General features: G+C 40.0%; 1 protein-coding gene and 1 long non-coding RNA gene across 2 annotated transcripts in view; one reads left to right on the forward strand and one right to left on the reverse strand.

The window, feature by feature from the left end:
- TENM3 (teneurin transmembrane protein 3) overlaps nucleotides 1-3,751 on the reverse strand; it is a 711,055-nt gene extending 707,304 nt beyond the window's left edge. The window contains exon 1 of the mRNA XM_061585249.1: nucleotides 3,542-3,751. The gene's annotated coding sequence lies outside the window, so the exon portion shown is untranslated. The remainder of the gene's footprint in view (nucleotides 1-3,541) is intronic.
- A 3,471-nt stretch (nucleotides 3,752-7,222) lies between these two features.
- On the forward strand, nucleotides 7,223-21,150 carry LOC133364230 (uncharacterized). The gene is made up of 4 exons (XR_009757882.1): nucleotides 7,223-7,333; nucleotides 16,496-16,694; nucleotides 17,344-17,415; nucleotides 19,971-21,150. It is a non-coding gene; the product is annotated as an uncharacterized LOC133364230 (long non-coding RNA).
- Nucleotides 21,151-24,673: the final 3,523 nt, after the last annotated feature.

The following is a 24,673-nucleotide window of genomic DNA, read 5'->3' on the forward strand; positions in this document are numbered from 1 at the left end:
TAATCTCAGTTATAAGAAAACCTTTATGATAATGCCTACTATGAAGAAAACATAAAATAAATCAGGATTTATACAGCAAAATCAAGAGATTAGTTTCAGAACCAAAAAAATTGAGAGCATGTTTCTATAGTAATATGCTCTAAAACATTTGTAACTTTCAAAACCCGGCTTCTTAAAAACTAATAATTGACAATATCAAGATTATACTTAATAGGCAATTACCTTAAGGTTGGCAAAAATAGAATATTCAAATGTTAACACCATAGTTCAATATAAAAAGAAAGTCTTCTCAAACTTGCCACTCTCAAGCAGAAGAAAAGAATGGGGAAAATAACTGAAACATCTTACTTCAAAGACAACCTTGGAAAAAAAGTCTTTTTCAGTATATCCAACACACATTACACAGTGGAGTTCTCTTTAAACAAACAGATTCACTGCAATCAACTAACAGAAGCTTTCTGTTCTGTACACCAAATGTTAAGAGCCTTAATATAGCCATGCCTGTTAACACAACAAACTTCATAAACAGGTTAGAGGAAAAACAAAAAAGGCTTTAACAAAGATGAAAGCTATTCATTTACTGTGCAAATTACAGTCATGTCTATGCACACAGTTGCTCTTCTACTACCTTTATAAACTTTCATAGATGTATATAAAAATTCTCAAAATTAAAATATGTATGAGATCTCCTTTGTTGCAAAGATCTTGTAATTTTTCTGCCACTATCTGAAAATTGTCTGTTCTTCCCTAAATTTGTTGAGGTCAATGGGACTACTTGATGGTAAGTTATTTAAAGACAGCATATTTACTCCCCCCCCAAGTATACCTCACTTTATAGGTTATAGATGATTTCAGACTAGGTATACTTGACATAAGCTTAGAACAATTTTTCTTTTGTTTTGTTTTTCAATACACCATCATATATAAGGCCTGATTCTTCAGGAACTGTGGACTTGCACTGTAAGTGAAACTTAATCCAAAGATCAATGAAGCCAACAGAAATGGTACATTCTGGGATCTTGGATTAGGCTTTATGGAGGACAAAAGCTTAAGCTTTTAAAAAACATTAATTTTCCACATACATTCTTCACCATGTATTAAGAAAAAGAGTAACATTCTATATCCCCCCACAGCAGGGAGGAGGTGCTAAATATAGTGGTAGTTAAGGTTTTTTCATCAGTTTTAGTTAATTGTGTTTTTTTTTAAATCACGATTGGATACTTGATGTATTATTTTCTTCGCCTCTGAACCACAAGTAGCTGTCTTTTATATAAAAGAGTTTTATTAATATTAACTTCCTACTGGATCATGGGCATGATTGCAGTCTCTTCCCTAACCAATTATCATCTTTTTTCAGGACATTCACTTTCTTCTACCTAACATGGTAAACCACTTATTCCTGAGTAGCACCATTTGAACAAGAATTGTCTCTTTTTGAATAAATGGCTTGAGAATAGAGCTATGTTTTTTCTTCACATGCAGCAAAACACATCACATGCCCACAGAAATTATACATAGCACACGTAAGAAGCGTTCAATTTTCTATGTACCACACAGAAGCATAAGAACTTCAGTTTAACCCAGTGACATGTTGTAGATTCCAATGGGACAACAATGGCTTAAAACTAGTCACTTCAGTTTATTGGAGCAAAGGATTTGGAAACCAAACAGTGTAAGTAGTCTTTGACAATAGATAAAGAAGAATAACACAACTGAATTCTTAAGATTATCTAGGTACTGATGTAGGCTGTGCAAATACGGTCAGGAGTTCTTACAGTGTCTTAGAGCTCTTGCCGTGATATGCTCACCATAAGCATTCATACACACTATTTAGGGGAAATTTAAAATTATCTTTAAACATCTTTAACATGGGTATATGCATACCTAGATACACTACATTATAGCTATCAATACATGCTAGGGTCCATGCCCAGAATACGAGCATTTTTAATAGGAGGGCAAACATTCCTTTGCACACTTGCTCACATTTAAGTCCTATTTAATCAGTGAGATTGAGCTCCATGTTAAGTGTGCATCAGATTGCAGTCTTAAATATGGAGATAATATGCAAAAAACTAGATATGCCAAAGACATCATGAAATGTTTTAAGGCACTCCTTTAAAACTACAAAACACAGTATGATCACAGCATTGGGATTGTGCATACAGCAACATAACAGGAACATATTGTTAAAGTAATATATTATTCTGTTTGATTTTCTATTTAAGTTATGATGAGATTATAAAACTTTAGACAACAGATAATGAACACGAGAAAAAAATTACATGCCCTTCACCTTCTATAAGCAATTTGTGGTTTTGTTCAGACTAAACATATACTGCGACCTAATCTTCTAGGTCGTGCCTGCTTCTCTTATGTGTTTGTTGTTCGGCAGTTTAAGGATAAAACAAAATACAGTTCTTCTGTTACTGCATAGTAACAGAAAAACTAGGTAAAGTCTGAACCTCTAACTTCCAGAGTGAACAGACCACTCAGTAGATTCTGCTACCCTCTACAAAGGTTTGACAAACACATTGTCATAAGGTAGGAAGTACACTGCTATGAAGAGACAATCTTATCAATACAGATCACAGCACAGATAACACAAACCATACAGAAGTCTGCCACAAGTTAAGCCAAGACCAGCTTTTAGACTCCTTTAGTTTCCATTACACAGTTACAAATAAACGTCTGGACTAATGAAGTAAGGGGGAGGGGGGAGTAGGGAGGAAGAGAGCAATGAAATTACTATAGCAGCAGTAGTTTTGTCCTAAATCTACACCATAGCGTCCAATAGCTCTAGAAGGCAACACTTTTGCTAGCTTAGGAGGAAAAAGTTTCGAATATGTAATACGTATGTACACCTTGCGTGACTGGGGAAGGTCGATAAATCAGCAAAGTGCAACCTGCTGAATCGTAAGAAGTAAAATCCTGTTTGTCCTTAGAAATTAAAGGAAGCTGGAACAGCAACGACACCACGTATGTCAACAGACGAGTCGCCTCGTCACGGTCAATAGCTCTGCCTTGTATGACATGAAAAGTTGGTAGATGAAGTTGAAGCAACGACCTCCTGACACACCAGACACACACGGCTGCCCTTTCTTCGGTGTCTCTTGCGTTTTCACAGTCTCAGAGACGCAACGGAACGGGGCACCGCTTCCACAGGGCAGTTAAGACACAGGCTTGGCACCAAGAGAGAGTCTCCCTGAATTCTCTCTTTGCTCTTCTCCCCCACCCTCAACTGCGCCCGCGCGCAGTCCCTGCTTCTCCCCCCCCCCCGACAGGGAGCCAAGCCCCAGCAGTAGGTGCCGGCAAAGGGAGAGAAAGAACAAAAGCCCAAACCAAGAGGGGGGAAAGTTTCTAGGCGACTCAAAAGAGAGAGAGAATCTTTCCGAATAAGCGGGAGTTCAACGTAGAGCGGGGAAAACAAGAGAAGGACTCCGCTACACCGCGCGCGCACACACAAAACACCGGTTCCTCTGCACGCTCACGTTGGAAGCGGGCACTAGGACAGCAAAGAGCGCGAAACGCAGCCACTTACCCAGGGCGCCTTAGCTTGGACTTTCTCGTCCGCCCTCGCTCCTCAGTTAGCCCAACAGCGCCGGGAAGAGCAGCAGCGCCGCACACCATACGCTTTGCCAAAAAGGCAGGAGGTGAAAGACGGAAAATCGCGGGGAGGGGGTGAAGGATGAGGGAAATGGGGAAAGGCGAACAAAAAAAGAAAACTGTTACAAGTTCCTTTCCTTGTCCTGCCAGGGGCCGATATTTGGGGGGGGGAGGTAAGAGAGAGGCAAGCCCCGAGGAGTTCACTTTGCTTAGCTCCCTGAGCTACTCCTGTTCCTCCTAGCAAGAATCGCGCGCGGGGAGTTTATTATTATTTTTCCCGCCGTCTCTCAAGAGATGGGAGGAAGAGAGAGGACGACCCCCCAAAATAAAGTGTCACAGAAGCGGGGGGGGGAGGAGCGGCAACAGCAGCAGCAGCAGCTGGGAGGATCTAACTGTAAAAGGAGGGGGAACCCCAAAGGGTGGCTCGGCGGCGGTAGCTGCCGCTTCATCTCCTACCTCCCATGCGAGAAAGGGGGAGAGACGCACACGCCAGAGAGAGGCGCCTACCACAAAGCGAGGGGAGACCCAGCCCCCCGACCCGGTCACTGGGGAAGTGGCTTGGCCATTTATAATCCCCGGTTCCTTTGCTCCAGCATTTGACAAGCTCGCAGCCGTTCTCTTCGCCTGAGTTTTTTTCACCGAGGCGCCCCTTTTGCTTCTTTCTGCTGTCAGATGGACTGAACCACCTTCGTCTCGCCCCCTTTTCTCTTCCCCACTGCCTCTGTTGGTTAATGTAAAGAGCTGAGGCTCCCATGCTGTGTCCAATCAGTGCATCTACTACTAGTGCCATGATTTAGGGGTCATCCGTGAACAACACTTCACGCTGATGAATGGCTCTTTGCAGCTTTCTGCCCTGATGAGAGTGTCTGCGTGCCGCTGATTGCAAACACTAATGAACTTACAGAGCCTCATTATACATGCGCCCAGATCCGCCGATGAGCAAGGCGGAGAGGGATTCGGGTGCGCCGCTTGCGATGGGACAGGATTTATTTATTTAACTTTATTTGTATGGCCCTAGCGGGAGCGAGAATAAATGCGTTAAGTGTTTGCACTTGACTCTGTGCTCTTTAGAGCGATGGAAAGGGCGCTGCTATTCTTCGGTGGTGGTTTTCTTCTAGTTTTGTTTTAATTTCTCTCCTCTTGGCTGTTGTTTCATAGGCTGGGCATGTTAGGTCAGCTGAGTCATAAGAGCGAGGGTAGCTGAGCAAATGACTGCCTGAGAGATTGATGATAGAGCATAGCAGAGGGCTGTAATTAAGGCTGCATTCCTAGGCGTACTCCGGAGTGAGTCCTAATGAACTCTGTTGGGACTTAATACTTCATGTAAAGGCGTAGGACCAGCTTGCACGGCTCCGCAAACCTGGAAGTTGGCCCCTATTTTATTTTCTGTTAATGAGCTGTGCTTTTTCGTCCGACTCTCCCTCTGAAATTTACGCTCAGAAACACGCTTTCGGCTGGGAAGAATCCTCCTCAGTAGTGGGCAAAAGTCTCTCTCACGCACAAAAGCCTTCCTTTATTACACGGCCTTTGCTGGGCAATACGTGACCCAACAAACTACCGACTCCTAAACTTAAGTTTACATGGAAGAATGCCTGACTGAGCTGAAGGAGACTCCCGTCCAAGGGAGCGGTGCAGCTGACTAGGTTGTAAAACAACTTTCAAACGCTCCCATAACAAGTGGGCAAGTAAATTATTTCATCTTTCCCCGAAAAAAAGAACACAACATCTTTCTCTCTTCTCCCCAGCCTTTCTAAAATGGACCTATAGTGGCTATACTTTTTTCTACGCTTTGGTGGGGGTTTTTGTGTGTGTGTGTGGGGGGGGGGGATAATTTCTCTCTTTGCGACTGAAACACTAATCTGACTCACTTGGGAGCAGGGGTTTATTTCTCAAGGAATATGTCTAGGGTTACTGTCACATCATTTTAATGCCTTTACAGGAGGAAGTTTTGTGCCTGACGTTTCGGCGTGTCCCTGCTCCCTCCCCTTCCCTAATTTCAAAAACTTGTAATGGGTGGAACTGTACTGCACTCATTGGAGAGAATGTACAAACAGGGACAGTATTGTCATGCATTTATTAGAACCATGTAAAAATCACAAAACAGCTAGCTAACTTTCGACCTCCACAGAACTCTTCCTCAGATTTAATGTTAAAAACAAAAAGAGAGAAGGAGGGAGGGACGGGTGGGTGGAAAGCAGGGTGGTGTGAAAGAAAAGATGCTGGCAGTGTAGGCATGACAGAAGGCCAGTCTGCAATAGGCTACAGTTTTAAGTGTCAGAAGGGAGCTCTTTGTGAACAAATACGTTGGCTTGTGCCCACAAAAAGTATCCCCTCCCCCCTTTTTGGAGGGCTGCTGTGCTGTGACCCGTGCTTGCGACGGCAAACTGACTTTCCCTTCTAATCATTCACTCACTAGTTAATGAAAAAAGAGGACACCGCTCTGACCACGTAAAATCTTCTTTCCTGAATGAATCTTTTCGGAGAGTGGGAGAGATTCTAGCGTTTCAAACTTGCAACACACACACACTTCAGTAGCTAAACGTATTAAGGGGGAAACAGGGTACAGCAGGGTATATAACTCGCCTGATACGAGGAAACGGCCCAACTCCTTAATCACTTATGGAGTCCAGGAAAGTGGCAGGATTGCCATCTCGTTCCTTTGAAAATGGCGTGCAAATAATGATTGAAGAGGTGTGTGGCGATGGGTGAGGGTGGAATGGGGGCTCGGGATGCATCTTTCGACGGCAGGTCTCACAAAGGTAATGGAAAGGAGGAGATAAGAAAATGACAATATGCAGCCCAGGTAAAGAAACTTCGGAAGTTCTTCACAGAATGCTTTCCAGCTCTCCTCCTCCAACGCTGGTAAAACCAAAGCATCTGCCCAGCATCCTCCTCTGCCTCTGTGCTGTACCCTAAAAGCAGTAGGAGCCCTAATAAGAAAAGTAATCGAAACTCGGGGCAAGTGTTCAAGGATCTACATTATTTACCCGGGCTATCAAAGCATATTCTTGGGCTGCGCGTGAACGTGAGAAGACTGTGTTCAAGCTGCTTGAGTAAACAGGAATGTAGAGTTTAGGAGATTTTAATGAGGGGGGTTAAATTTCTAGAAACAGAAGTGTAGGTGTAACTCACACGTACATACCGGGCTAGATTCTCTTCTCGGTAAGTGAAAAAAGAAGTCAAGGATTATAATTGCAATGGGAAAGGTACCGCAAGGATCCAAGGGAAGCAGAGATTTTCCATCACTTAGGCAGATCTGCCCTTTTTATTCTCTTTTCTCCTCTGTGTATTAAGAGGTTTCGGTTATTTTATAGTATAGTCTGTGGCGATATCATGAAAGCCATTCCCCCTTGTTCAGAATCCACAGGATAAATACTTTGCAAAGAAAATACTCATTAAACAGAGCAGAACAGCCCAGTCTTAACGTCTTCCTTAAAGCAAAGGGTCTTACTTTCAAGAAATGCGTTTTAGGATCGTAGGGTAAGTTTAATACTACAGGATGAAGCTTACTAGAGTTTAATTACGCGTTAGCCTTTAAGCTAATTTGAAGTGCGTTAAATCACGTTTTCTTTCAAATCTGATCTGGCTGATACCCTAACATCTTTCTAAAGTCTCTGACTGATCGCGACTGAACTAAATACTGAACTGAACGCAAACGGCAGGATTGAACCCCACGCAAGACTCTCTGGCTCCTGCCTGCTGGAAGCTACTAATAAAAAATAAGGAGGTAAGGGAAAAAATCAAGGAATTGGCATGTGATCTCCAGACTTGTAAAGTTACTCTAATGTGTCCCCCTCCTTTTTTTTTTGAAGTGCACGTTAATCTACTATGTAGAGGAAGAAAAGAGGGTTGCTGCTCTTCTCTCCTTTTTAAATGTACTCAAGTGCATGCAAGAAAAAGCTTGTCAAATGGCATTGAAATACAACTCATATCTGAGGAAATTGTTACTAACCACTAATTTTGCTTTGGGGATATGTGTCAAGATGTGGTTGAGGACAGTTAGATAAGAGATTGCCTGGGTGGGAGCTAAAGAGCAAATTCTGTGCATTACTGTAGATAAGGAAAAGCATAATATTAAAAAAGAAAAAGAGGGGGGGGCTTCTTTCAGTTGATCCATCAATCTTATTGGCTGACCATAATGTGACAGTTATAATTCCCATTCGTTCTTCATACAATTAGCTTCATGATTTTTATCCCTGAACTGGATCAGGCTAAACAGTCATTTAGGACTTTCATTGGAAAATACAGCAGTTAGGTCATTTTTCTGCCTCCCCTTTAGCCTCTGACTTTGGGTGCATATTTGCCATTTGTGTCTAAGAGCATTCCAGCAGATCAGTGTGGTATCAGCTTTCTTAAAGTCTAACCAAAGATAACCCCCTTCACGAATTGTACTTTACTGTTGCTATTTTCTTGTATTTGAGAGGTAGAATTGGTATCCATTTATGCTTAATGGAGGATTCCTAACAAAAAAAAATTCAATCTGCCTGAAGATCTTGTAATTAATTACCTGATGTTGACTCTAAATTTTCATCAACTGACTAAAACATCATAGGAAACTTAATGGAAAAGAAATGTTTACAACTTAAGACCCAGTTGATCACCCAACATCTAACAAAGCAGACTGATCCACAACATCATCAAAACAAAGTACTAGGATGTAAGCCCATTAAAAAGATAAACAGGTTTAAATCCAAATACTTCACCAGTGGTGTATTCTGCAGTGACCTGATTGTAACATACTAATAAATTAGTAAATGGGACTTTTGTTGTTGAAGTCAAATAGAACAGAACTATACCTGCAGGTTTCAATGTACAGGAACATCCAGTTTACTGGATTATGAGCAAAATATTATTATTTTTTGCTCATAATTAAACATTACTAAACTGCAACGGGTATTTTGAGAAATTTAGGTTGCTTGGCAGTTAAATGGTGGTAAAATAGTAAAACAAATATTCTGCTCAGATTACTGACAAAGCCATAACATTAAATGGCTGACTGCAGGGAGAAATATGTCTTAATTCCCTTAATTAGGGCAAACTAGGGTCTTACATACAACCATTCTGGAGCCACAAAATGTACTGATTATCATACAAATCAACCTTTAAATGCGGGTCATGCATTTCTGCTACATTAGTTTGTGTTCTACTGCATAAACCAATGCTCTAGATGAGGTTGACCTCTGGTGAAAGCATGGTACTTTAGTTTCACCCAAGCATTGACCCTCTTTACTATGGACTCATAAAAGAACCAACCTGACGTTGTCATATAGCCTGGGGGAGGGGAGTCCCCATATAGCCTGGGGGAGGGGAGAATCCAAGTGATCCTCCTGCTCCCATACATCACCATCACTGTACTATTGCTACTGAAAAAGCTTTCTAGGTTTTATAAACAACCACAGGAATTTCTTAAGTATGTTGCATCCATATTTCTTAGTTATTACAATTTCATATTAGATCATTACATATTTCTTTTTCTAAAAGGTTCATAAGTTGATTTACAAAAGTTAGAAATAAAGATATAATATATATCAAAATCAAGCAATATAAAATGATAATTCAGAAGTACCCACCAAAAAAAGTACAGTAAAGCATCTCCAACTACTTCACAAACACTCGGTAGATTAAACAGGTTTTAACCTGCCATCAAAAAGAGACCAAGGAAAAACACATTGAAACTTCCATAGCTCTTAAGTCACCATAGAAAAGTATTTGCTCCTATGAGGGCAACCTTATCTTCCTAGAAACATCATCTGTAGAAGGGTCTCATTGGCCATTCTTAAAGCCCTAGGGAGTTTAAGACACTTTGTACCTGAGGCCTATAAGGATGTAAAGGTCAAAACCAGTACTTTAAAACGATGTCTAAAAACAACGGTTAACTAATACTGATGCAGAGATCTCATAACAGGGTACTCATCAATCCACACGCATCAGTAAGCTGACAGGGATATTCAGCATCAGTCTCCAAACTATTTTCAAGGGCATCTTGAGGTATATCACACATTATCATAGTCTACAATGAACACAGATGTGAGGAACCATGCTCATGTCCATCCCATGTAACACAATTGCTCATTTGTCTATTTATTGTATATGCTTTTACTGGGAAACCATGATTGGCAGCAGGTTCCCAACATAGATACCTACAGTAAAACAGACATGTGCAATACTCTCATATGAAATGGTATAGTTCCCCCCACCTTTCACTTGATTCTGTGAAGAATCCCTGGTAGAGGTTCCCCAATGGCCACTTACACAGTCTTGTTAAATTTAATCAATGGGATGACATTAGCTTTCTCAAGATCTACTATAAAATATTGTGTAGTAAGATAATTGCCTTTAACATCCATGTTGATAGACAGAGTAGATAAATTTAGTGAACACTATTATCCAGCTACTGTGGCAAGAGAACAAAACCGCACACGGTTGTTGTAAGAGGCAACACAACAAACTTAAATATTTTCCAAATTAAAAGTACTACACTAATTATGGTTGTTAATATATGGGCCATTTATTAGTATCTAGTTGGCTCAATATACAGCTAATTAATACAGATATTTATAATATCTTCATTTTTACTATTCAGAGTAAAAATAAAACTATTTCAACTAGGATACCTGTACAGACTATCCTTAAAGTTCTATTTCTTCTTTGACCACAGCATGTTTGAAATAAATTCTAATAGTTATCACCATCAACCATTAACTTCAGTCACAGCTCTATGGCTCAGGGACTACCAGTGCAATCCAACTCAGGGGTAGCCGGTGGAGGGGGGCAGGCAGAGGAGAAGCCAGTGGAAAGCTCCGCAGCATCCACTTGCCACTCGGGAGCTGCCAGTGCGGCTGAACACAGTTTCTGTTGGGGGCTGCATGTAGGAGCCAGAAGGGAAGAGCTGGTTGCTGCAAGCAGGCCTACTAGAGAGTCAGTGCTCCCCGTAGACCACCATTAGAATAATATTACTGCGCTGGCCTTTTTGCCGGTGGAGCTTTGGGCCAGTTTGGAACACACATGAGTGCTCTGAGGGGACTTGGATGCTGCGCTAGTACCCCCAGAGGCTCCTCCGCCACCACACCCCCAGAACATCTCATTTTCAGGACTACTGCCAGCTTCCACTAGCTCTCTGTCCACCACACTATTTTCTCCCAGCGGATCCCTGGTGGCATCGGCAGACTCCTGGTGCTGCAGCAACTCAGCTGGGATGGGTGGCTTCTGCTGGGGGAGTCTGGTGACACCGGGAGCCCACCAGCTTAGCCAGGAGTCCGTTAAATCCAACTCTCCCCAGCCCAGCATAAACTCATGTTGAATTGCTCCTTACATAATGCAAAACAGTTCCAATTGTTGAATCCAGCAACACACCAGTCCAACTGAAAGCTGTGAGTGGAAAAGTTGAAAATAAATCTATTTATTTATTTTTTGTTGTTTGGAATAAAACTGACCTTATAGCAGTTGGCTAAGTGAAATGTTAATACGGTATTGTTTTCAAATGGTGATGATGATGATGATGGTATGACCTAGCCTTGCTGCTTTCATGTCTGTGTCTATACTCTGTCAGTCTAGTGGGAACACATTCTGTTCCTGTCTGTTAGGAGAACTGTTTCTAATTGATCTGGCATGGAATTTAGTTGAAGATGTGTATGTTGCAACCCAAGCACCATCCCTGTGTGTTTTGTAAAGCGATCACCATATGGGTCTTATTTGAAATATTTGAGGTTTCCATCTATTAACCTTGGTTAGACTGACCTGTAAATTAATCTCAAATTTATATTTCCTGAGTGTTGAATATTTTATGCATGTGTGTGTTGGGTATGTATGCACATTTTTTTAAATGAAGAAATATTCCTTACATGTTTTGAACAAAGGAGGTGAGAACCAGAAATATTTTTACTTATTTATACAGTTAAAACACTCTGTTATTATCACAGGTTTTTTTTTAATAAAGGAAGCTAAGCTAAATGGAATGCACTGTATTTGAAGCTGCTAGCTCTCGACAGTAATTCATTCAGTGCTACTTATTTTGGGTGAGGAGCAATTATGAATTCTAAAATTATACAGATTGGCTCCTATTTTAAAATTTAAAAGGTATAGCAATTCTTTGTAATAGTTAATAGTACTAAGTTATAAATGCTGATGGCCTTCTACTACAGCCTTAAACTGTCTTTAAAAAGATACAGTTTCTTTAATTAAAAAAGCTGCACTGGACTAATCCCTCTAGCTGAAAAAAGAAAAGTTTTAAGCAATTTCTTTCTGCTTTGGGAGAGAAAAGCAGACAATACCATAACAGATCAGAAACATAAGCTATAGTGTGTAGCCAGGAACACAGCAGGGAACTGAATACTGCTCCGACTGTGTCATTTTTTAATCCCCCATCCCGGTTTTCCCCGTCTGACCCCATGCTGAGATGAAGTTATCACAGAAGACAGCTTTACTCTTACCAATGAATCCAACCCTGGATCTGTATTATCCTTAGCAGATCAAAATACCGCTTTCATCAAAGCATTATCTGCATAAAAAGCATGCAATTGCCTGATAATTTTACCCAAACTATGCTATTCATTTAAAGGACAAGAAGAAAAATGTAATTCATTCCTTTTATTTTTCCTGAAAAAAAGCCAACTTATACTTCACTCATGGGAACTTTCCTTTTTTAACACAAGATCTCAAAAAGGGGGCCAATAAATTTTTCCCCATTTGCAATTAATTATTGGAGAGCATCTATGCAGCTTGAGTGACAAAAGTATAAGGCATGCAGAAAGCAGGCAGTAAAAACCTGCAAGGCAGGCTTAGCCGTCATACTATTTTCTTCAGCTATGCTTTTTCAGTAGCCTAAAAAATAATAAAATGATACTGAATGCTTTTATTTTTTCTATAACTAAAATTCTAGATTGCTATAATTTTTGTATCATGTGGAATAGACTTTTCACAAGATTTTAAGGTATAGATTTTAGATTATACAGCCACAAGAGTGGCTGTATACTATAGTCAGCATGGATTTTTCGCATTCCACAATGTTGATTGAAAATACTCCCCATGCCATTCCTTACAAAACTTATAGCCCTGAACTCAGAAATGCTTGCTTAACAACCCTCTCAGTTTTCATGGTGATACACAAAACAGTCAAAGAGAATCGAGAATTCAAAGTGTAAAAAGAGAGAGAGAGAAAAAACAGACTCCTTTTGGACTTTTTTCTGTCAGAGTTCTCCTAATTTGTTGAAATTAATTAAAAATCAGCCATGTTCACAGAGTACCTGTAATCCTATTACTGACCTTGCACCATACTCTGACCTTCATCTTCTGCAGTTCAAAAGGTAAAAAAATGCCTGGCTGATTTTTAATTAATTTAAGAAAGTTAGCATGTAACTCAATGATAAGGTCAGGCATCATGAGTAAGAACCAATTGTCAGTGTTCTAAAAGCCAGACTCACAGCTGCTGGGCTTGCCTAATCAGGGGGCCACACCCATACCAGATCTTTATTTCACTTTAGACAGTTATGGCTTCCCCCAAAGAATCCTGGAAAGTGTAGTTTGTGAAGGGTGACAGAACTCCAGTGGCCAGAGTGGTTTAACAATCAGCCACTCTGATTGAAGGTCTGTGAGGGGAGCAGGGCATCTCCTAGGAACTCTCAGCACCCTTCACTAACTACACTTCCCGGGATTCTTTGGGAGAAGTCATGACTGTCTAAAGTGAAATAAAGGTCTGATGTGGATGTGGACAAGGGCAGCTTTGGTTTACATTTGGGTGGGAGGCTACATGTGCCTGCTGTAGAATAAAAAGGTGGGGGAAGCCCTGAAAAATAATGATACAGTTCACAATGTTTTCCTTTTGGAAAGGAAAGGGGCTTCCCCTCTTTCCAGTCTCCTTCCCTCCCACTTCCTGGCTTCTGCCTCACCTGCCCCTCCCCCAGGTCAGTTTCACCTATCCTAAGCATGATTGTACAGGAGTAAATCCCAGTGAACTCAAAAAGCATGCAAATGATCAAACCTGCCCTCCCCTCCTCCTATCCCCTTCCTCTTGCCCCTTCCCTCCCTTTCCTTCACCCCTCCCTTCTCTTCTCTTCCCCTCCCCATCTCCTTCCAATCCCCTCCTTCCCTCTCTTGCTCCTTCCTCTCCCCTCCCCTCCCCTCCCCCTCCCCATTGGTGTTTGCATTTTGACAAATTTGTAGGGCAGTACAATATCTCAGAGAGGAGTTCAGGTCTCCTGTTCCCCTGGTGCATTCACTATAGCTGCGCAATTTCACTGCTTTTAAAAATTTGATAGAAATATCTGTTGGCTATAGGGACGTTCTTAAACCGCAAGGTTTTTTGCCTATTAGTGAATATATGAAATTAATTTCTGTAGGATCTTGGATCTGTAAGATCTTAGAACTTCCTAAAAACGTTAGTGTAACAGATAAGGCTACATATTGAGACAAAAGAAGTGTGATACAAAAAAAAACCCCTCTTGTGTGTTTCAGGTTTCATTATAAATAGAAATGCTGTGATGGAAGTGAAGTTGAAATACTAAGTAAGGCTTACTAGGAAGCAAGTTCTGTTGAACACAATAGCTGGAATCCAAAGAACTACTTTAGACATCCCCAATATCTAGTAGAGGTTTGGCTTTCTAGTAGAGGTTTGGCTTTCTCGTGCACTTTGAGTGACAGATATATCACAAAGTACTCTTGAAACTCCCCTTCAGTTCAAAAGAGGCTCTTAAAATGGTATAAGGAGCTGCTATTTAAGAAAAACATGTCTAAAGTTCAATTTGGCATGTGATGCTAGTTGCATGGCTCTTTTGATCCAGGCCAAGAAGGCTTTCTTGTGACAAAATATGTTTTGGATCAGATTATGAATCAACTTGAATAAATGTTGCATAATTTTAGGCAGCAATTCTAAGCATTTTTTAAAAGTAAGGATATTATCACACTCTTGTATGGTATTTGCTTCGACACTCTCAGCTAAATGCAAATGTTAGCAGGAAGGGTGGCACAATACACAAAATGCACAAGCTTTTAGTACATTTCTGTGAATGTTCACAAAAAATCTTGCAGTGGTTTGTAAAAAGGAAAAAAATCAAGAGTTCTGCACATAGCATCAGATTTGACACAATCACCTCTGCAAGCAGCATCATTGGTGGGAAATCAGCATGCATAGCAGCTACCATGCCAGAGGGAATCAAGAGAAAAGTTCTTTATTTAGAGTTGAGTTGAATCCAGTCCATACTAGGCAGCAATCCTCACTCCTGTCTCGGGAGCAGCAAGGCTGAACTGAGCAATAGAGCCAGGATCATATCTGATCACTCATGCTGGCCAAAGCAGGAAGTGGTATAGTGTTCTCCTCACCCTTTTAATTTATTTTTATTATTTATTATTTGATTTATATCCCGCCCTTCCTCCTAGCAGGAGCCCAACTTTTTGGTGCATCAACTTCAGGGAAACACAAATCAGGACCATCACTGATAGTTGGACTGGTTAGGATCCAGCAGATCCTTGGTCAGTCTAGCTCTGCCCCCTCTTTGTCCCAGAAACAACCCATTTTGAAGGTTTACACTGGCTACTGCCAGTGGGAATATGGTCTTCAGTAGCTTCCCCCTATGCTTTCAGCAGTGTAACAGGGACCTCCATGACAGTAGAAGGATACCTCTACTGTCCAGTAGAAGGATATCCAAGGGGTGGTGTTGTACTTTCTGCCTGTCATACTTATTCATATTGAAATCAATGTGAAAAGTTAACAACTTATTTCAATGGGACCTAAGTGGGACCTAAGTGCAATAAACTTGGTCTTGCTCAAACATGCTGAAGTCTAGTTAGTGTAATACAAATTAAGTTCACAGATCAAACTGAGTACACATAGACCACCTGTATATTCTTGCTATGACTCCTGTTATATTTTGTAGAATGGGATATGTAACTTCAAAATGTTGCATGGAAAATCTGTGTTTTAAAGTTACTGGAACAGAAAATAACTTACAGAAACCTCTAAATCATGTTTTTTTAAAAAGTTTTACTATATCACAAATTATTATTTGTCATATTTGTGGTGTCTTGGTCAATACTAAAATGTAATATATATGATATTTAAGGGTTCTTGTGATATTATGGAGTTAGAAAGAAAGCCCTACGCTGCATTAGAAATATATGGACCGTCCTACTTTCAAGGATGCAAAGTTCATGTTAGCTCATGAGATAATGTACCTTAATGCTCCTCCAGGACTAAAAGTCCAACTTGGGTCAAATGAATTATTTAGCAGTTTTTCATAAGGCACAGGAAGCACAAAGGGCTTGCTAGGTGGGACACAAAATAACCTTTATTTGTTCTCTAGAATCTATTCTTCCATTTCTTCTCACCTTCAAAATGTTGCACATTCATAATCTCTACCCAATTCTTGCTACTGATTTTCTTCAATAGGTTTTCCATAGAAATCAGTGCCCAAATACTATAGGTTGTTCGGCAGGAGGAAAGCATGGAGGATCTGCAGTCTACTTTCTCAATAGCAGCTCCAAAGACAGTCTATTCAAATTTTTAGCAGTGGGTTCTGGAGTCTTTAGGACTGCTATGGAACTGCAGCCTAAGAACTCCACTATGACCCATAAAGTGTGAAACTTAAAGTGAGTGCCTACTTACATGCAACTTTTTCCACTTAGAGAGTTCCATTCCCAGGATTGTCATTGGAATTAACAAAGCGACTCACAACTTAAAAGGGGAAAAGGGATAATCTTTTGGGTTTCTTGTGAATGGAATACTGTTGGTGCTTTCTTTCTAGAAAAATGCTTTTCCCTACTCACATCTGTTTGGAAGCAAGATCCTCTTCTCCCTAATGCCCAGTTAGTAGGAACTTTCTCTAGTTCCTTAAGGAAAGAAATGAACTTGACCTGTTTAAGTATGCTTTAATCTATTCTTATCTCTTAAATTTCTGAGCTGACTCCTGACACTGAAAACAGACAAGACTGAGTTTCTGGTGAGACCTGGCATAAATTAAATCCAGGCAAAGTAAAGCCGGAGGGTGCTACTCAGCCAGTTCAACAAGTGGATGGACATAGAGATACTCCTATCACCCCATTTGATGCATCAACATGCTACTACTACATGACTCAGTTAAAGATACAGTCAAATTGGGGTAAGAGGAGCTCCTTATAATTGCCAGCCTCGTATACTTTGAGAATTATGGGCCAATAGCAATATATACATAGGTTTATTAGGATATGTGATTTGTTTCATTATTCTGGAGATGGGCTCAGTTTTCAAACAACTGAGAAGTAATGCTCTAGGGGATGTAGACAAAAAGGACTTTTTCCACATATGAAGTTTAAGACAAGAAATATTCTCAGATAAAGTTTTAATACATTTTAAATGGAAGTTCTTTGATGTTGCTTGGAGGTTTGCAACTCCAGTTGGAGTTCTCCAGTAGACTGAATTAGTGGGCATAGCACAGGTGAGATACTCAAAGGTGCACTATAAATGTATCTGTTTAAACCAAAATGCATTTTCATTTCTCTAAATTACTTTAAAATGTAATGTCTGTTTGTCTGTCAACATACAGAGGCACACACATATTTCAAAGGAGTTTCATTTCTGGTTTTAAAAAATGGAACACCTTTCCACACACCTAATTGTATGACAAGAAAATTCATGTGAATGCAGTCAGCAGAACTTGGACGTGAGTCTCTAAATATAATTCTTCATTCAAATAGTAGACTGTGAGATTATAATGGGTTTCATTCTAATGGAAGACAGCTCCTTAGTGAATGACATCATTTGTTTTGCAGGAGATATACTGATAGACTGGGGCAATCAGACCAACTTCTTTTTGTCAACATAATGGCATTACTAATTCCCTGGTGGGTAGCCTATTATGTTCACAATATACTGATATGTGGTACTCATAATATTGTTAAAGATTTAGGATCTTGTACATATTTCTGTGTTTAAAGAGGAGAACAGACTTAGCTAACGAGAAGGCCATAGAAGATGGGGGATGGCAGGTATATTATCCTAATACTCCAATAAGTTTTGGTTTTTCAACTAATACTCATAAACTGCCCAACCAGACTCCCCAACTATACTGCTGGAATTCTTTAAAAGCAGAGCTCCAGAGAGTGAGAAGGAATGGATGTCAGATTCTTGGCAGCTAAACAACATATTGTTCCCATAAGAGTGGGGAAAATTTCTTAAGAGACACAATGTAAATATACATGTTGAACTGATGTGGTAACTTACTATTTGGTAATAAAGGCACTGATAGATATTGAATTCACATGGAAATATAGAACCACAATGGTCTGGTTTGCATGACTGGTAAGTCAAACTGTGCCTTACTGGGACAAACATGGAAGTTCCAAGACAGGAGCTTACAGCTGCTTCTACCCCTCCCCGATCTTTTTACTCCTGTACTGTGTTGAGCTTAGGCAAGGTTTGGCAAGGTTAGTGTGTAATCTGAAGCCAAGCTCATGGTTAAGATCTCTCTTCACTAACCACAACCTGTAGCCAGAGTTTGTTTGTGAGGGAAGAACTTAACCATGAGCCTGGGTTTGGATGACACACTAAGCCAAGTCTTGGTTTAGCAGAGCACGGCATGGGAATAAAAGACCAGGGAGGAGCAAAGTCATTGCATGTTCCTCTCCGGGGGCCTGCACTTTCACACATAAGGCATAATTTGGCTTACTGTGTTGGACGAACCAAGCCACAAGCAAATTTGTGACAGCTGATTCAAACAACCTGATATCACATAATAGTCACAGTTATGTCATGATAATGGCTGATTTATCAGACCTGATGATCCTTCTATTGTTAGCAGCTAAAGATATACCCTTGTTTTATATTTAAATCACGGTGGGAGGAAATTACTGAAAGCCAGACAAATATTAACTCATTCTTACAAATAGTGTTGGCATCCAGTGGTAAAAACAAAGGCTAGCTCTTCCAAGGCCTTGAGCTCCAAGGAACAGATTCTGCCCCACTGGTGAAAGAAAGGATAGACGGAACTGATCAGTATTTTATTTTGTTCCCTAGGTAATGAACCTTTACATTTTATTAACCTATACTAGAGAAAATGCATTATCTCTGAAATCTGGACTCCAAAGTGTCCACTAGACACAAGAAATTGTTTGGATTTTCCCATTAATGTGTTTGGGTTGGACACTACTGTGTGGATTTCAGCCTGACAAGTCTGTTTACTGTTCCATCAGAAGTGCTCAACCGATGTTCTCTTTTTCTCTCTCTACTCCTGTCTCTATGTGGAAACATTACAAAATTGAGATTCTATGCCATTATCACCTTTGCTAAGATTTATAATTAATACTCAAAACCATTAGGCAAAAGCAAAGTACTCTTTGTTCAATGCAGACACATGCAAAAAAAACAGTACATGTACCTAAAAGACTAAAAAAAAAAGTAGTAGAACAACTGAAGAAGCTCAATATGAAGTTTCAGGACTGTAGTCTAACCGGTATTTGTTATGCCCTGCTCCTGACAGTGCCAGAGAATGGTGAAGTATTCCCATAACAAAAACAATTTCCCAGCTACTGCTCATTTTGTGCAAGCAAATGTACATCAGTCTGCAAATAAAAACTGTACATGCCTAAAACTGAACCTGGCATTAGGAATATTGATGGACAGGAATATTAAGTAGGTCAAAATGGTGATTCTTGGCAGAACTGAATTTACAGCCATATGCAAATGCAACAGGATATTGAGAAACATTGCAGGCTATGAACAAGACTAAAGCAGTACTGAGCTAATGCTTACATCTCCACAAGCTCAGCTAAATACTTGTTTTGAGATAACACTTAAGTTCAAATGGGCTGCTTAAATGCCTGGAGAATGAAACCTAATAGAATGGAGTAGTCCCTGCAGAAAACATAAGCAAATTAGAAAGAAGTAGAAGCAGCAGTGATCCCAATAAGGATGTGCCAGTGTCTGTGATAGAACACAAATACTTGCCGTACTGTTAGAGTAGGTGAGCATCAGGCAAATTATTTCTAGTTACTGTATATCAGTTCATATCATTAGTTCATTTCCCCAATAATAGATAGTAATGTATTTTCAGTTCTGTAAATATGATTTTTAAAACTGCACGATCTTCTACCTTATTTGTGCACTGTATCGGAGAACAAATTATGCAACTGAGTGAGACATAAAAAGTACAAATGATTTAAAAGACCCCATCTATATATCAATATGGAACACTAAACATATTCAGATAATAACAGCAAGAAAGCTGCTAAAAGAAATACCTAGTGTCCCATAAACTATTATTTAAACAATTTTCACTACTAATATAATATTGAGAATGGAAAGCTGCCAAAACTTGGCAATCAGGAATCTCTCTGGTATAATAAAACCATGCCCTAAAACCGTAGCAGCCGAAATAAACACAGTCGTTTTGTCTCCACAGTACACTTACCATTTGCACTGGGAAAGTATCGACACAAGGATTTCAGAAAGACTTACACCAGCTAACGCAAATAAAGTTGTTTCCTGTTACCAGCAAGCCTTGCAAAACTGTGCTGAATCCCTTTTTAATCCCTGAAAGTCCAATCAGAAGGTTAGAGACTAGCAGAATCATTACAGAAGGTACATAACTTCAATGTTTCTTCCTTGCAACATCTCTGATGTAGTACTACAATGAATTTGCACTCAGAACAGGTCCATCATCAGGATTAAGCAGCTGTGTTGTTGGGTTTTTTTAGTTCTTAGTAATTGAGACAGCAATGAGATGCCCCTTGGTTCATCTCTCTCTTTTACCATTTTGTCTGCAATATACATAGTTGCAGAACAAGTTCACTCTTCAAAGGTAGATTTCAGTGTGAAAGTTAGAATATCAGGAAGCTTGTTTCTATCCATTTAGACTTTAATCAAGTTGATGGTTTCCTGTCCCATCACAAAAGATTATATTCTCATCAATTACTGCTGTTGTGAACAGTCACTGTGCTTATCTTAAGCTCTACATAAATTGTACTTTTTGGAATTCATTGCCAAATGATCTCATTGTTTGCCGTTGTTGTTTTTCTCTTTACCCATGTATTATATGCCTGCCAACTGAAGATCTCTCATCTATTAATGTTTATGCCATAATACACCTGTTAATCTTTAAAGTGCCACAGGACTTTGCAATTTTTATTTGAAAGCCTTACTGAAAAATCAAGAAACAACCAGAATTTAATTGCTCATACAAGTTACTTTTTTATTAATAATACAAAGTAAAGGATACAAAAAAGAACACAAATATAAAGGGCAGATTGCAAAGCAATTAAGCAAACAAACACCAAGGATAAGGAAAATAAGCATGATTGCTAGGATGTAAATAATTAAATATAAAAGCTATCAAAGACAAATCTGTAATTAAGGGGGGAAAACCCTTAGGAGAGTTAGTAGTCATAAGCCCAGAATCATCTAAACTTGAGGAAGATCATACTAATATCTTTATCTTCTTTGTCCAAAATTTCTTGAACAGTGCCCATTTCTGTTCAAATCGGTTTCTGTTTTCCCTCCCTTGTTGTACCCATAAAATCCAAGTGATTTTGCTTAAGGTTGCAGATTCTCATAGATTGATGTACCATTCTTTTCAACAAGTGAGTTCCTCTCCTCCCACCCTAACATTTTGCATAAACTATCCTTTCTGCTAATAAAACAGATTAACAGTTTCTCTCTGTTTATCTTTCAGATAAGTTAGGAAACATATTTTGGGGTCAAACCGAACTGGCTGTTTCAAAATGTTCCTTATATCAGATACAATTTCCTGCCAGTGCTTTTTTGCTTCAAAGTAAATCCACCAACAATTATCCTATAAGTTACTTCTAGTGCGCTGCACATGGGAATCAATGTTAGAAAAGAAAAGACTGGCGTAATTCTGAAACACAAAAAGGATTTTGGCGGCAGATAATATTAAAAGTTGGCTTTTGTTACTGTCCAAATGTGTGTGTGTATGTACCTGTCCTCCTGTTCTAGCCATTCCATTCTGTTACCCATTTCCATCCAGCTATCTAGTCCCCTCTCTCAACCTCTCAACATTCCATGTGTTTTGGGGCTATCCCCCTTTAGGTTTTTTCCTCCAGATTTGTTGTACTTTTGTATGTACCTTGAGGTTACTCTAAGTCTGCCAGTAACTCTCTTGTGTATGAATGATGTAGTTTCAGCTACATAAACATGAGCCCAGAAAATCTCTAAATTGTTTTAGCGTGTGTGTGTGTGAGTGTGTGAGTGTGTGAGTGAGAGAGAGAGAGAGAGAGAGAGAGATCTTTCAAATCCAATGCTAAATGGCCTTCAGACAGGGGTGAACCCAAAGGCTGATTTATCCACCTCTCTATCATGCCCATTTGGTGAGTTTTTGTACAGGCTGGGCAACATGTGTACTTGTCATTTCATTTTTCTCTTACTTCCTAAACTCACTGGGCAACAATTGGTAAAGCAGTAAAGCAAGTTTGCTGGTTATTAAAAACTTGTCTCATAGGATGTGACATATGAGCTGTATAAGTGATGTAACAGATACCAAACTCTGACAGCTTGAGTCAAACCTACAACAGGCTGCATGTAAATGCTTGTCGGGTGACTTGACCAACATAATTCTTTATATAACAGTCCAAAGTACTTCATGGAATTCTGTATAATAAAAAAGTCTATTATATCTTAGGAAAGAGAATGGAAATAATTTGGTGTGATTTCAACATGCAGTAAAGAACTTGCCTAATCTATTCAGAGGGGAAAATCCCTCAATGATACTCTCTATACCCTTTTAAATTTACCTTTATAATGATGATGATGATATTATTATTCCCTTTCCCAGATTTTTGAACCAAAGCAACTGCTATGACAGTATTAAACTGTTAAGTCATGTCACAACTGTAAGGGTAAATTAGAATTACAATTTTATCATGTTATTCTAGTGTTGACATGAACTTGGACATCTTGGAGGTATGCGTTACAGCAACCCAGGTAGATAAATAATTACCAAAGGCCATTAATCAAGTTAATACCCATAACTGTAAGCAGGTTTTACCCTATTTGCATGAATAATACTTCTCACTCAAAATCTTACATATAACATTTTAAGGTGGTTGGTGGGTAAAAGAAGCATAGCAGAAACAGTGGCAATGACGGTGGTCACTTAGGTGAAGATGACGTGAATGTTTAAATATTACTTTTAATAAAGTAAAGTTTTCCCAAATGATTATACATAACAATTACAATTCAGATTAAAGAACATAAGTGGAGTTCAGGGATTTTCTTTTCTTAAAAATCTAATCTTATCCAAAAGACCAGGGCTTCATAGTATGTAATTTGTCCCAAATGTTTTATTGAATTAAAAGCAGCTGCTTGACATCTTTTTTTCCCCCTCCACAGCAATACATGAACAGGACAGCCTCATCGACAGAAAGTCAGCATTCCAGCTAGACATTACACAGGGTGGAATACAGCTTCTGCTGTCACCTGCTTCTCACTCAGACACCATTATACAAACAGCACAAGGAAAGCAGAACATTCTATTTTTTTTAAAGTTTCCTGTTGTATGAATGAGACTGCAGGAGCAGTATATGTGTTCAAGATGGGAATTTACAAGGTGCAGTTGCAGCTATTCCTATTATCAAGGAGATACCTTCTGGAACTTCCCTGATCATGAAAGGTAGAGGAGTTATTATACAGCCCAACAGTGGCTATATACTATAGCCAGCATGGATTTTTCACATTCCACAATGCTAAATTGAAAATACCCCCCCATGCCATTCTGATGCTTCCCATAAGCACATTTCAACACAAAACATTACAAAACTTACAGTCCTGAACTCAGAAACACCTGCTTAACAACCGTCTAAATTTTCATGGCAATATACAAAACAGTCAGAGAGAAAAAAGAGTTCAAAGTGTAAAAAGAGAGAAAAACCAGACCCCTTTTGGACTTTTTTTCTGTCAGAGTTCTCCTAACTTGTTGAAATGAATTAAACTTCAGCCATGTTCACAGAGTACCTGTAGTCCTAAATGAGCTTGCCCCATACTCTGACCTTCATCTTCTGCAGTTTAAAAGTTTAAAAAATGCCTAGCTGATTTTTAATTAATTGAAGAAATTCAACATTAAACTAAATGATAAGGCCAGGCATGCTCAGTAAGAATCAACTGTCAGTGTTCTAAAAAGCCAGACTCACAGCTGCTTGGCTTGGCTAAACTGTTACTGGCCACATCCACACCAGATCTTTATTCCACTTTGGACAGTCATGGCTTCCCCCAAAGAATCCTGGGAAGTGTAGTTTGTGAAGGGTGCTGAAAGGAGACTCATATTCCCCTGACGGGGCTCCAGTGGCCAGAGTGGTTTAACAGTCAGCCACTCTGAAGCTCTGTGAGGGGAACAGGGTTTCTACTAGCAACTCTCAGCACCCTTCACTAACTACACTTTGGGTGGGAGGCTACATGTGCCTGCTGAAGAATTAAAAGGTGGGGGAAATGCTGAGAAACAATTATACTGTTCACAATGTTTTCCTTCTGGAAAGGAAAGGGGCTTCCCTTCTGCCCAGCCTCAACCTACCCAATTTCCTCCCCTTTCCCTGTCCTCCCCTTCCTCCCTCCCCTTTCAGCCCTCCTCCTCCTCTCCCTGCCCCTCAACCCAGATCAGTTTTACCTATCCTAGGCATGATTGCACAGGAGTAAATCCCACTGAACTCAAAAAACATGCAAATGATCAAATCTGCCCTCCGCTGCTCCTCCCTCCTATCACCTTCCAATTCCCTCCTTCTCCCTGCTCCTCCCCCATGGTCAGTTTTACCTATCTTAAGCATGATTGCATGGGAACAAATCCCACTGAACTCAATATGCATGAAATGATCAAACCTGCCCTCCGCACCTCATCCCATCACCTCCCTTTTGCCTCTTCCCTCCCCCTTCCTTTGCCCCTCCTTCCCCTCCCATCTCTACCCCATGGTCAGTTTTACCTATATTAAGCATGATTGCATGGGAGTAAATCCCTTTGAACTCTATAAGCATGCAAATGATCAGACCATTCCCCACCTTCCCCTCTCCTCTCCCTTCTTCCTCCTCTCCCCTCTTCCTTCTTCCCCTTCCTTTGCCCCTCCTTCCCATCCCCTGTGGTCAGTTGCACCTATCCTACGCATG

This window comes from Rhineura floridana, chromosome 9 (genome assembly GCF_030035675.1).
Source record: "Rhineura floridana isolate rRhiFlo1 chromosome 9, rRhiFlo1.hap2, whole genome shotgun sequence".
NCBI classification, from domain to species: domain Eukaryota; kingdom Metazoa; phylum Chordata; class Lepidosauria; order Squamata; family Rhineuridae; genus Rhineura; species Rhineura floridana.